We start from the raw sequence: 14,379 nt of genomic DNA on the forward strand, positions 1-14,379 counted from the left end.
GAGGAGGTGGACTGACATGGTGCGGTACCTGCCGTGTTTGCTTTCCTCTTCTCTGGCTGGAAAATGAACAAAAACTGGGTGTCAGAAAAAAAGAAGAAGAGACTGAGGAGAAAGGAAAATGTGACAGACACATCGCAGGCCTTCATGCCAAAATTGCTCCTCGTATCTCTGAAACACTTTTCATAACCACAGCTGATAATCAACCAATGTGAACTGGCAACAATTTTCAACAAACAACTAAGAATAATAAAAGACATCACATCTGTTTTAGTTTCCAACACATTTCAAGTCATGGTATATCATTTAGGTCTTATTGATTTTCAGTTTTGTCAGTTACCTGCCTCTTTTTCAGTTGTTGTTTCTTCTCGTCATCCATATAAACCTGCCAAAATGATGACATTTGTCTCAGAAAAATAATGTTTCATTGACTGGTTTTGGAAATTATGAGATATGCCCATCTTTAACTCGAGTGCTGTTTTAGTTTCTGATAGTTCTAATAGTTTAGTTCTGATCTAGTCCCTGTAATCTTAAGAGAGCAGAACAAGTATGGCAAAGTCCACATAAAAAATAACATATTAATGAATGAATTAGAAAATGGAAAAGTTGCTGTAACTGTGAATCTGATTGCATAAGAACATATGAAAATGCTTAAAAAGTAAACAAAAGGACAAAAGAAATGGATACAGACTTGAAAACTCGAGTTTCAGTCAAATGTTAACAGTGCAAATGTCACCCAAGTTGTTAAGATTTAAGCCTAAAACATTAAATCAGTATGAAAGTTCCAAAAACCAATATTCATCCGATCCCCAGTTAGAAGTAATTATAACGTCCATCTGTGTCATTTTCACTTTTTATATGAGAAAAATTCTTCACTTATTTCAATGTAAATTAAAACATTACTCATTTATTAAAGTAACAGTATTACTTGCTAGTATTAGCTATTTACCAATATCAGTATCAGTATTTATACTGACTGTTATTTAATGAAAATTGAAAAAGTTAGAAGAGAAACCCCACATTTTGCCCACGTCTTCTTTCACCCTGAAAAACAACCATGTTAAGTGTAATTTATGGTCAAGCAAATGTGTTCGTCCACATATGTGTTTTCATTTGGACGAAAAATGAGGGCTTTTACTCACCGCAATGTACTCCTTTGCAGTCCCCCTAAAACCCAACGGATGCCGATGATGCATGCAAATGCTGACTAGAGATAAAAATACATAGAATGAAAAGTAAGGATGGCAGCTGTAGTTGCTTTTATTGTTTTCAGCTTTTGGCTAGCTGACTGGCCAAAAGCAGCACAAGCAAGAGTAGCGCTCAGACTGGTTGTACCACAAAGTTTGTACACTGACTCCATTGACAATAAACACGTGAAAGCAGGTCTATCTACCTTCGCACTGCTCCCACTTAAGCAGGTCTATTTGCCTTCACGCTACTCCTGGTTAAGCATAAAGCACTATGAGTGTTGACGCTGCATAGTTTGTCCACCAGGGGGCACTCACACAGCTGATGGGAGCAGCATTTATTTATTTACAGAGTGTAAACCAAGAAATAAATAGCTACATAAAGCAAATGCTAAAGAAATCTTGTCATCTATTGTGTGTCTAAAAATATATATTGGAATAGCCAATATTTAAATCACTACATATCGATACTATTCTTGTAATTCCTATATATGTTGGGCTATAAGGTATAGATTAGTATTTAAAAAATAGATATCTGCATCTGTGCAATGCAGCCATCCAGTATATGCACCTAGCTAACCATACTATGCAACACTAGCTGATGATTGAAGTTTTAAACACCATGCGTTTAAAAACAAAAGCATCAATGTGTGATGTCACAGTGGCTCTGTCTATCTTTAAAAAGATTTCTAGGCATACATATGTGATTTACATATGTACTTTTTTTTTTCTCGCACTTATCTTATTGATGGAACGCCATCATAAAACTCAGATTAGCCTACCAGCCTACAGGCTAACATTAAGCTACACATTTCATTTTTCTATGTTTACAATAATAATGGAAAACGCGCAATAAAAGTTGACATTAAACAGCATCTGTTCCTTCATTAGCAGGATAGCCATGAAAACTGTTACGCACAAAGATTGTGTCTCAGCTGTATATCCAACAGCAAGAACACATCAAGCAGCTGCGGCAAACAATTTCAAGCTTCGTAAACAGCTGAAGGAGTGTTTAGCTTGCAGACATTATCCAGAAAAACTTTGTCACTGAAATTATGTAATGAAACATGTTTATGTTTACATTTATGTTTGATGAATAGTTTGCAGAAACACTCTGAAATGCTGAAACTCATTTCAACATATTTTCAATTAGTTTTTTCTGGGTGCATAACATAAAATTGCAGTACTCAGGTTAAACATACATCCCTAGAGCTTGTAAATGTATTTCAACCACTGACGAAAAAGGGGTAGTCGAGCCAATCTTTGGAAGGACGTAAGAGTTACAAATTGAAAGTAAATTTCACCTGCTTATGTTGTTCTGAGCCTTTTGTGTCCACATGAATTCACTGTATTTTCAGAAAAGAAAATGTATAATAGTACATTTAACCATAAAGAGGATTCAAAGGACATACAATTTACATATTAAATAGATACATGCAATCCAAATTAAGAGTTTGATATAATAAATAGGATAACCTTAATCCCCCAAACCTTTATATGAAACAATGTGACTCCAACAAAATTACAATAATGTTACATTAGTCTTAATTTTTAAGACCAACAATGCAGAAGTAGGAACATCTTAAAGATTTTCACGTCTCCTTCTTGCCTTTTCATTTTAAACCCGTTAATACAACTGCTATTCTTTTCTACATGCAGATGCCAGACCGAAACCATTTATGCTGTGAACATCTTCTAGGAGAAACTGTATCATTTTGCTTCCACTATATCACACAGCATTTTTCAACCTTCCTTCATTTGAGATCGCCATAAACACTTTTTAGATTAGGTTTTAATATGTATTCAGATACTGAAAGACAGTCTTTTTTAAACATTTCCCAGTGTTTTAGAAATTACAGGTATTATATGAGTGTGAGGCATAGATAGATTTAAGGAGGTCCCCTGGCTTTTTTTGTACAAAAAGTTGAGTGCATATGATCCTGGGAGGATCGTACAAAGGTGTACTGAAGATGTATAGAGATAAACCACTGATGGAGAAAAAAACAACTCAAGCGATTTTTCTCTTGCACAGCCATCTGCAAGACTGAATTGTTTCTTTGACCAATCAAGATTAGTTGAAATTATCCATTTGATAATACCAGATAAAAAAAATGCAGGCAGATAAACCTACACATTGGAGCGTCCACTGAAACAAATACAACTGGAGGAAGACTAAGAAAGAGGATGACTCAGGTTCTCCTCCCTACTCATTCATTCATTCATCCATCCCTCCATCTGGTTTGCGTTTGATTGGATGCCTCTCATCCTGCAGCTCTTGCCCCAACAAACCCCAGTTCCTCCGTTACCCCTCCCCATGTGCTTCTGGTGCCAGCTCTGGACTGAGACAGTAGAGGTTCCCAGGACATGAAGCAGAAACTTCTGTGTCTCTTCTGGCTTAGGAGGTGAGCCACACTAAGATAGGCTTCGATGATGTGTTGGCGTAAATCTGGATGTGGACATGCTCTGTGTGGGAACAGTGCTCTGACTGCTTGGGTGATAAAGTGGGCTAAATTAGACAGTTCTGGTTTTGGGATGAAATGCACAGAGCTTTGGTTTCTATCAGGCCTGGGGTGGGATAGAAGCTGAAGATGGGATTATATCAGAGGAAAATGTACCACCCACCATAGGCTCAGATCCTCTAGTCCAAGGGGGGAAAAATGGTTTGATGACTGATGCATCACATTGTCTTGGATGTTGCTGGGTTTGGCACAAGGCACATGGTGACGGTTCTAATGGAGCACGCTCAAGGGAATGACGCACTAGCTCATCGATCATCTCCACTTCCAAACGGTGTATATAGGCCTGTATGTGGAGGACAGAAGCCCAGACTAAGTTGAGACACAGGCTCGTCACCAAACCAGAAAGAAGCGTCACTGAGCGTGATGAAGTATGTCCGAAATGACAGAATGTGGCAGTGTGAAAAATCAGTGGTCTTGTACAAACTGGTTATATTTGCAGATTAACCCTTTGGAGGGCGTAATTGATTCTTTTTCTGTCAAATATTTATATGCTCACTCTAAAAACATGTTCACAACGACAAGCAGTGTTTTTAATAGACAAAGTTACTTTGTCAGCCACATAGCAACTAACTGTAAGTTAGCTAGAAAGTCAGAGAAGCATCAACCCAATACACAGAGTGGATGTTTGTGTTTATACATACTTATAATATTTCCTTATAGTCTCTCCTCTTTTTCACATTAATTTGCGTTGCTCCATGAAACTTTACATAATAATAAATTAATAATGCGTTAATGCAAACGAACCCAGAGAAGCTGGCGATTGCCCCGGGGGGAGTTATTTTCTTTGTGAAAATTGCACGCTCCAAAAAATGTTTTGTGTCCCTCCCATTTCTTCTTGTTGCATGTTGAAGCTCTACTTGGAACCTTGTTGTTCAAATGGTGTTAAACTTTGATTGGGACTGTACCTATTTTTAATGAACAACATAGCCATGATTGACAGGATTACTTTAGAGTGTAAGGCCAATAAATTCAATTCAATTCAATTTTATTTATATAGCACCAAATCACAACATAAGTCGCCTCAAGGCGCTTCATAGATACAGAGAAAAACCCAACAATCATATGACCCCCTATGAGCAAGCACTTTGGCAACAGTGGGAAGGAAAAACTCCCTTTTAACAGGAAGAAACCTCCGGCAGAACCAGGCTCAGGGAGGGGCGGCCATCTGCTGCGACCGGTTGGGGTGAGAGAAGGAAGACAGGATAAAAGACATGCTGTGGAAGAGAGACAGAGGTTAATAACAGATATGATTCAATGCAGAGAGGTCTATTAATACATAGTGAGTGAGAAAGGTGACTGGAAAGGAAAAACTCAATGCATCATGGGAATCCCCCGGCAGCCTACGTCTATTGCAGCATAACTAAGGGAGGATTCAGGGTCACCTGGTCCAGCCCTAACTATATGCTTTAACAAAAAGGAAAGTTTGAAGCCTAATCTTAAAAGTAGAGATAGTGTCTGTCTCCCGAATCCAAACTGGAAGCTGGTTCCACAGAAGAGGGGCCTGAAAACTGAAGGCTCTCCCTCCCATTCTACTTTTAAATACTCTAGGAACAACAAGTAAGCCTGCAGAGCGAGAGCGAAGTGCTATAATAGGGTGATATGGTACTACAAGGTCATTAAGATAAGATGGGGCCTGATTATTTAAGACCTTGTATGTGAGGAGCAGAATTTTGAATTCAATTCTGGATTTAACAGGAAGCCAATGAAGGGAAGCCAGAACAGGAGAAATATGCTCTCTCTTTCTAGTCCCTGTCAGGACTCTTGCTGCAGCATTTTGGATTAGCTGAAGGCTTTTCAGGGAGTTTTTTGGACATCCTGATAATAATGAATTACAGTAGTCCAGCCTAGAAGTAATGAATGCATGAACTAGTTTTTCAGCGTCACTCTGAGACAGGATATTTCTAATTTTAGAAATGTTGCGCAAATGGAAGAACGCAGTCTTACATATTTGTTTAATATGTGCGTTGAAGGACATGTCCTGGTTAAAAATGACTCCAAGGTTCCTCACAGTGTTACTGGAGGCCAAAGTAATGCCATCCAGAGTAAGAATCTGGTTAGATACCATATTTCTAGGCTTTTCAGGGCCGAGTACAATAACCTCAGTTTTATCTGAATGAAGAAGCAGAAAGTTAGCGGCCATCCAAGTCTTTATGTCTTTAAGACATTCCTGCAGTTTAACTAATTGGTGTGTGTTATCTGGCTTCATGGACAGATAGAGCTGGGTGTCATCTGCATAGCAGTGAAAATGTATGCTATGTCTTCTAATGATGCTGCCTAAGGGAAGCATGTATAATGTAAACAGAATTGGTCCTAGCACTGAACCCTGTGGAACTCCATAATTAACCTCAGTGTGTGAAGAGGACTCTCCATTTACATGCACAAAATGGAGTCTATTAGATAGATATGATACAAACCACTGCAGTGCAGTACCTGTAATACCTACAGCATGTTCTAATCGCTCTAATAGGATATTATGGTCGACAGTATCGAATGCTGCACTAAGGTCTAGCAGGACAAGCACAGAGATGAGTCCACTGTCAGAGGCCATAAGAAGATCATTTGTAACCTTCACTAAAGCAGTTTCTGTGCTGTGATGAGCTCTGAAACCTGACTGAAACTCTTCAAATAAACCATTCCTCTGCAGATGATCTGTTAGCTGTTTGACAACTACTCTTTCAAGGATGTTTGATATGAAAGGAAGGTTGGAGATTGGCCTATAATTAGCTAAGACAATAGATAAATGTCCATGATAAATAAAACAATATCTAATGAGTTTTGTTACTAGACAAAAAATAATAATAAGAAACCTTGGAGTCTCTTACTCAGACTTGGTATTTAATGGGTTAGAGCAGTGGTCCCCAGCCCCCGGGCTATCGGTCCGTGAGTTATTTGGTACCGGGCCGTGAGAGTTGCGCCTCGGGTGTGAAATTTATGATTTTCAGGGTTTTTGTCATTAACTCGGTTTGCCTGGGTCTTCTCCGATGTTGCAGTTGTGTGTCTTATTTTGAAAGAAATATTTACGTGTTACCATAGCAACCAGAGAGCATTAAGGGGCAGAGAGGAGGATGTTACTCTCAGTGTTGTTGGCACATTTCAGGAGGATGCTGCTAATTAAGTTACACAATTACACAGTGAATTCGCGTTTATTATTATATTTACAAAATACCACAGTTTCTGTTTTGGTCTTCACGTGTGGTACAAACCACACGTGAAGACACATGTTCCCACTGGTTGACTTTGAGATTGATTTGGTGGCACAGACTAAAAACAGAAAGCTTTTTCCAAATTTTTGCTTTCCTGGATTTCTGCTTGCTGCAGCTTTAACACTCTCAGAACAGGTCATGGTAAGATCTCAACATTTACAGAGGGAAAAAAAAACATTATGTATAATTTGGTGGTATGCACCAATGTCACTTATCCCTCTCATTCAACCCAGCATGGCAAAACATGATTACCTCTTTGAAACAGGCTGAAGTTAAAGTACAAACTTTACCAGAAGTTATATAACATGTCTGCATTTTTTATTCTCATGCAGTGTCATTTACTGTAAAATACTGGCAATATTTTGGCTTTTTTTCCCCCCACAGAAGACATTCATTCTCATCCAAAACCCTTTTGAACCCAGTATCACTTCACAAATATGAATCATAACAAGGTTTTGCTTCTGTTACATCACCATAATTGGCCACTTATTTTGTCTCTGCCTCAGTGAGTTAATCGTGTTTAGTTTAGTGGGAGTAAGGTGTCTGGTTGTGAGAAGGTGCCATGTGGCAGAGCCTTGTGTTTTTAAGGGTGCATTTGTGTGTTTGCAGTCTTGTACAGCTTAGCTGGAGCTTTTATTGTATTAACGAGTTTCATTTGGCCAGGTGAGACTGATGCCGTTTGAATTGGCTCCTATGCAAAATAATCGCATCAAGTGATGACTGCAGTTGTGGGTTTCATTTTACTGCCAAGCAAACTGCGGTGAGGTTCATTACAATTGTAATCAGAACCAACAACAGGAAATAAACCCCCAAATCACAGAACTTTATGGGTACTGGAAGACGGATGCTGACATGTGATAGCCAGCAGTTACTCAAGCTTGGAAAGCTGATCATAGCAAAAGGCACAGAGGGGAAACCACTGTCTGGATTCTCATGTTCAGCCTAATATTTGGAAAGGTAATGGGATGGAAGTCCATCTGATAGTAAAGCAGTAACCTGTGAGTACATGTGCCTTTGAAATGGTGGAAAGTAGTCCCTTTTCAGGTGACATGTTTCAGGATTTCTCAGTAGGCTTAGAATTTTATTCCTTCTAGCAATGGGTCACTAAACTTCCTTTGTGGTCTACCACAGTTTGGGATTTCCTTCAAATCCCACATTCGGTGCAGGGGAACAGCTATTGTGTTGATAATTTTGGCTTGGCTCAGCATAGAAACATGAATTTGTGTGTGTCATTTAGGTGGGTGGGGTTGGCAAGTTACTATGTGTGTGTGAGTATGTGTATGAGTGTTCATACAGCAGTATGGGCTGTTTTTAGATTGATTATTGATCTGGATTGGTTAGCACTTAGCTATTCAGCAAAAGGCCTCTCTGAATAGGATCTGCAAGCTGGCTATGGCCTTTTTATGTGGAGTTTGGGAGGAAGCTGGACAACCTCGAAAGAACCCACACATCCAGGGAGAACATTCACAGTCCAAAGACATGCATGTTCCATCCATCCATTTTCTTCTTGCTTATTCAATTCAGTCATGCGGGGGCTGGAGCCTAGCTCAGCTGATATACGGTGAGAGGCAGGGTGCATCATGGACAGGTCGCCAGTCTGTCACAGGGCACAGACAACCACTCACATTCACAACAAGGGCAATTCAGAATTATTAGTTAATCTAATCTCACTTTCTCTCACATTTTGGACTGTGAGAGAAAGCCTGAGTATCCACAGAAAACCCACACAGACACGGGGAGAACATGCAAACTTCACACAGAAAGGCCAGATGGTGGTTTCAAACAAAAGACCTTCTTGCTGTGATGTAAGTGCTAACCAGCACACCACTGTGTGTTAGATTAACTGATCATTCAACATTTACTATACAATAGACTGTTGACCTGTCCAGTGGGTACCGTGTCTCTTCCCCTATGTCAGCTAAGAGTCAGCCTGAACTGGATAATTGGTTAAGATAATGCAGTGGCTCCCAAAGGGAAGATATGCTTCACCATATTTTCTAGTCTTTGGCTTAGAATGAAGTTGGTTTGGAAACATATTCAGCAATGCTTCATCTCCTGCTTTGCGTTTGTGTGGGCGCCTCATGCTAGCAGTGTCCAAGCGTTTTTGTTTTTTTTCCCTTTTCGCGCCCCTCCTGCAATGGCTCTGTGCCCCCCCTAGGGTGTGGGCCCCACACTTTGGGAAGCTCTGAGATAATGAATGATCCCACAGACAGACTTTACAAACGTCTTGAACCATCTCTTATTTACATCAACATGTAAAGTGTGCTACCAGGATTCAATACCTTGGATGAGGTCTACTCTAACATCAAACTGGGCTAGCTCAGGTTATGATTTCTCGTATATGCCCCTCTCAGGAAATGTGCTCTTACCACCATAAGAACCATCACAACCTGGCCTGATGATGCCTCTCTGCAGGATTGTTTTGAAGGGACTAACTGGGACATTTTTGAACATCCGGACCTGGACTTATTCACTGACACTGTACTGTGATTTTTTTGATTGAGGATGCTATGTGAGTACGAGTACGTGAGTAGTTCTCTTGGTGCACCGAGAGAACTACTCACGTCTCCTTTATATTGACACCATCTTAATACCATCCTTCCTTACAGACTGGTATGCAAACTAGTAGCCCAAGCACTTCCTTTTACCAGCTTGTGCTGTATTAAGGAATTCCTGACAGATTGTACACAAAATGTCAGGGTGGACCCTCAGGGCTGTGTGGTGAGCCCCCTGCTCTTCAAACTGTAAACACATGACAATGCCTCCACCCATCACAGCAATACCATCATCAAATTTGCAGATGACACAACTCTGGTGGGGCTTCTCTCTCGGGGTGATGAGTCTGCCTGCAGGAACGAAGTGGAGCAATTGACAGCGTGGTGCACAGACAACAACCTGATCCTGAACACACAAGACCGAGGACCTCATCGTGGATTTCAGGAGAAGAAAACTGGACATTCAACCACTATACATCAGTGAGGATCGTGTGGAGAGGGTGCCAGACTTCCGTTTCCTGGGAGTCCACTTCATGGAGAACTTGGCCTGGGATGTGAACACGGCAGAGCTGGCAAAGAAGGCCCCGCAGAGACTTTATTTCCTGAGAATCCTCAGGAAAAGTAACATTTCTCAAAAACTGCTGGTGTCCTTCTGCCGCTGCTCTATTGAGAGCATCTTGTGCTACTGACTCTGTGTGTGGTTCTCCAGCTGCACAGCAGCGCAGAGGAAAACACTTCAGTGAATCATAAAGACTGCCCAGGAAACCATCGGCCGGTCTCTACCCACTCTCAAAGAACTCCACAGCTCCCGCTGCCGTTGGAAAGCCAAGAACATTTTAAAACACTACTCACACCCTGGTCACAATTTGTTCCAACTGCTGCTATCTGGCAACAGATACAGGGGCATTAAAACAAGGACAAACCGGCTGTAGCTATCAGTGCATTAAACTCGACCTGGCACCATATGTGATAGTTGTTATTATGTGCAATAATGCCAAATATGTGGTGGTGTTCTCATGCAATAGTGTTATGTATTACGTGCAATGGTGTATTGTGTGAATGAGGGTCACCATACGGAAGGCACCTCTCATCATGGGTCATGTATTTATAATGAAAATAAAGATAAATTCAATTCATTTTTTAAATATTTCACTATAATAATGGGAAATAGGTGCAGCTATTCAATGAAACATGTGCCCACATAAATTGAAATACAATATATAAAGCCAAAACAGAGCTTTCACAATTCTGAAATACTTTCTAAGGCTGTTCTTTGGTTGTTTGCTGCCTTTTGTTCAATTTGCTGTTGATGCTGATTTAATAATGTTAAGGTCTGGGCAATGAGGAGGCTAATCCATGACTGATAGTGCATCATTGTGTCTATCCAGGTATATTTGCAATGCACTGGCAGAGCGTTTGGGTTTATTGTCATGCTGAAAAATGAAGTACTGCATGGTGGATCAAAATATGACAGTCCAATTGTTCATTCATGATTCCATCAACTGTTTACAAGTTTTCCAGCGGCATTGGCTGAAATGCAGCACTAAACCGTGACAGAGGCTCCACTATGTATCTGCAGATCCTCCGTGTTGTACCTCTCTCCTAACCTCATTAATATATACTGATGACATAGCAGAGCAAAGCGGGTTGATAATCCTGGAGGAGGCAGAACTGCAACAATGCTTAGATGCGAGTCCTGAGGCTTCCCAGCAGAACATTGCCCAAACCATCACCCAGCCTCTGCTTATTTGCTTTCTTTCCATAGTGCATCATGGTGCTAGGACAGTGACATTCACGTACCCAGCCACCCACGTGATTAAAAAATAAACATGAATCATCAGACCAGGCCACCTTCTTCCATTGCTCTGTATTCTGATGCTCACATGCTAATTGTTGGTGCTTTCAGAGGTGTACAGAAGTCAACATGGGCCATTTCTGATAGATACTGACCACTGCAGACTGAGAACCACCCCACAAAAGCTTCAGGTTTGGAGATGCTCTGACCCAGGCATCTAGCCATCGCAATCCGGTTGTTCAGTGATGACACGACGAATCCTACTTCCGGGCCTAAAATAGTCTGCGTTTAATATGGCTTTTGTGTTGTTAACATGTTTAATGTTATGTATTTTCTTCTATTTGATCTCAAAAAGCTCCTAAAACAGTCAGTGATCACTGTTGACGTCCCTCGGCTTTTATTACCGCTAATCATTTATTTAAGCTCAGTTTTTAAAACCTTAGGATGTAACTACAGCCCAGCCCATGCAGCAGTATATGAATGACTAACCTCGTATTGTGGATGGATTATCTCAGTTGTTCTCCTGGCTGAAGTTTGGTCCTTTTACAGCGATTACATTTGTTCCTGACCACCGAGAACACTCACGTTAACTTTTATCGAGTGGAAAAAAAAGTTAGCTTGTTTATATTATGCTAACATAGCTGTTTCGCTAGCGGTCACGTAGCACATCATTATATACCAGCTAGCCAAACTTCAGTAACCCTACAAACGTCACTGCTGTTTAGTTTTCTGTCTTCATTTATGTTGGAAGTGATAACAGAGCTGTACGTTTTAATTTGTTTCCAAAACCCCGCAGTCAGGACATGCTATATTGTATTTAGATAGAAGCTAGCGAGCTAACTCCCTGCTAACTTCTAAATCCGTTAAATGTCATAAATTCCATTTTCATGGATGCCTGGATGTTAAACTCAATTGTTACACCTGGTAGAGCAGAACGCTGATCATTTTATTAAAGATGAAAGACTTTAGACAGTTTTTCAACTCTCAGTAATGCCATAGTGATCGTTTGATATATGGACCTGCAGCGGAGTTTAGGTCCAGACAAGACTAGTGACGTCATCTCTCAGTGGTCCAGTCAAGTCAAGTCAGCTTTATTTGTATAGCACGTTTAAAAAATATCAAGTGTCGGTCAAGTGGTGAACAGAGGGTCAATCTTATACAATGGCGTATGGCTTCAATGTTATGGCTGATCCGTGTAGTTTATTTGTGTTTTCCTTTACAGTGAAAAAAAATCTGTTTATTTGTACAAACACTTGCACAAAATGTAACCAGATTGCAGAAGATGAAGTGTGTGAAGCTCAACATTTCCATGGTGACGGCCCCCCCGACTTGATGTTTTCCCTATTTTTCCATCCCCCACCCAAATATACTTCATGCACAGACCTTATCCTTGCTTTAAGCCCCTGGTGGCATCTTCATTGTCAGTGTGACTAGAATCCCCTCCACCCACCTTACACACACACACACATAAAGGAAAAACCCTGTGTCCCCAACCTCCCCAAAAAGAAAAACAGTGATTTTTTTATTCCAAGTGTTTTTGTCCAAACACATTGCTCCTTGACATCCTATCCCCTTGTTGTCACCCTTTCTTGGAGTCTGGGTTGCCTCAGCAACACACGCACAAGCTGGATTGAGTCATGGGTTTGTTGGACCTCCTGAAGTTTGACAAGCCTCTGTGGTTTTTTCTTTTTTTTTTTGCTACAAACATCTTGATTAGCATGCGGAGAGGAGAGGAGCGATCTGGCGTGAGCTAACATATCAGTGAACGGTTTTAATTTCCCATTTCTCACTTTTGAAGTTTTTAATGGGCCGGGTATGACAGCACCCCCGAGTATAAGCACGCACGGGTCGGGGGGAAGCCGTCGCAGCACGTGCAAACACACCAAGCGGCCCGCTCATCGGATGAGCCAAAGTTTGCTCTTCCCATGGTGCTTTGTGCTCAGGCGATATCCCAGCCGCGCCGCATCCCTCTGAACTCCCACAACTTCATCAAAGAGAAATGAGCGGAGCGAGGAGGGGCAGGAAACCAGAAAAAAAGAAAGAAAGAAAGGAAAAAGTGGTGGTGGTGGTGGGGGGGAGCCCTGTTTTCCTAATCACATCCCCATGAGGTTTCAGCTGTGGAGGTGAGGGCGAAGTAAACAATTTTGTTTATCGTGTCTTTGTTATGTTGTTCTTTCATTTCGTGGCCTCTTTTGTTTCAAGCTTTTCTCTCTTTCTTTTTTTTATGCTGAGGAATAGAGAGGTGATTAATGCAGATCCCCTCCCTATTACTCCCCACTCTCACCCCTCTCTCTCTCTCGCTTCTGTTTTGGGAAGATTCCCCCTGGTAATTAATTCACAGCAGAATTAATTAGAGCAAAGGGGGAGCAAAGATATTCAGAGAAGGAAGGAAGGGGTACGATGAAGAACAGTGATGATGAGAAAGTTGGGTGGGGGGGCTCATAATGTGGAAAAAAGAACATTTTGCACTGTGTCCAAGAAGGCTGACAGAAACTAAGGGGCCCGAATTACGTTTGCCAGAGCCCGGTAGCGCTTTGCCGAGTGAGAAGGGGGCGATGGAGACAAAGATAAAAGATTTAGATATGTGGATAGAGGAGCTGAGTAATGGAAAATGATGCATGGACATATGGATGGTGGCTGAAAGATGATAGGAGAAGTGAATGAGTGAACAGAAAGAGGGGAAATAGAGGCAGAAGAGGTGAGGGATGTGTTCTCCATTTTGCTTAAAATTTGATTGGTCTCCTCTGTGGCTGTGTAATCCAAATTGGTCTCCAAGCGTAAAGTGAAAAGCGCTCTCAGATCCAAGTGTCGTACCGCTGCTAACATAAAGACCGAAGTATTCCCAGTTCTTTAAGAATGACTCCTTTCTAAACTCAATCAAGCGCTTTTCCATTTTGATCCTGCGTCAAACGCCAGTATATAGAACGGTGGATGACTCGATTGAGGCCGTAACGAATCTTTGGAGCTGGCGCGTCACGCCTTCTTGCTAAAATGGATAACTGTATTAAAGAATTGCAAAGTGCTTAGTCATTCTTAGGTACTGTCTCCATCCCATTTCACCACTTGGCTTGAGCCTCTTTTCCTGCCTCCCTCCCTCTGGCCCCCTCACCACAATCTCACCTCTGTTTCCTACTGTTCTCTCCCGCAGATCTTTCCTCCCAGTTGCCGCTTTTACTTTCACAA

At 41.2% G+C, this 14,379-nt stretch overlaps 2 long non-coding RNA genes across 2 annotated transcripts in view; one reads left to right on the top strand and one right to left on the bottom strand.

Moving 5' to 3' along the window:
- LOC309712692 overlaps nucleotides 1–14,379 on the top strand; it is a 45,395-nt gene that overhangs the window by 15,266 nt on the left and 15,750 nt on the right. The window lies entirely within an intron of this gene.
- On the bottom strand, nucleotides 365–12,337 carry LOC309712697. The gene is made up of 3 exons (XR_014278365.1): nucleotides 11,686–12,337; nucleotides 1,140–1,204; nucleotides 365–382 (listed from the first exon to the last, which is right to left on the bottom strand). It is a non-coding gene; the product is annotated as an uncharacterized lncRNA (long non-coding RNA).

Source organism: Aulonocara stuartgranti (assembly GCF_965226115.1).
Source record: "Aulonocara stuartgranti genome assembly, chromosome: 8".
Classification (NCBI taxonomy): domain Eukaryota; kingdom Metazoa; phylum Chordata; class Actinopteri; order Cichliformes; family Cichlidae; genus Aulonocara; species Aulonocara stuartgranti.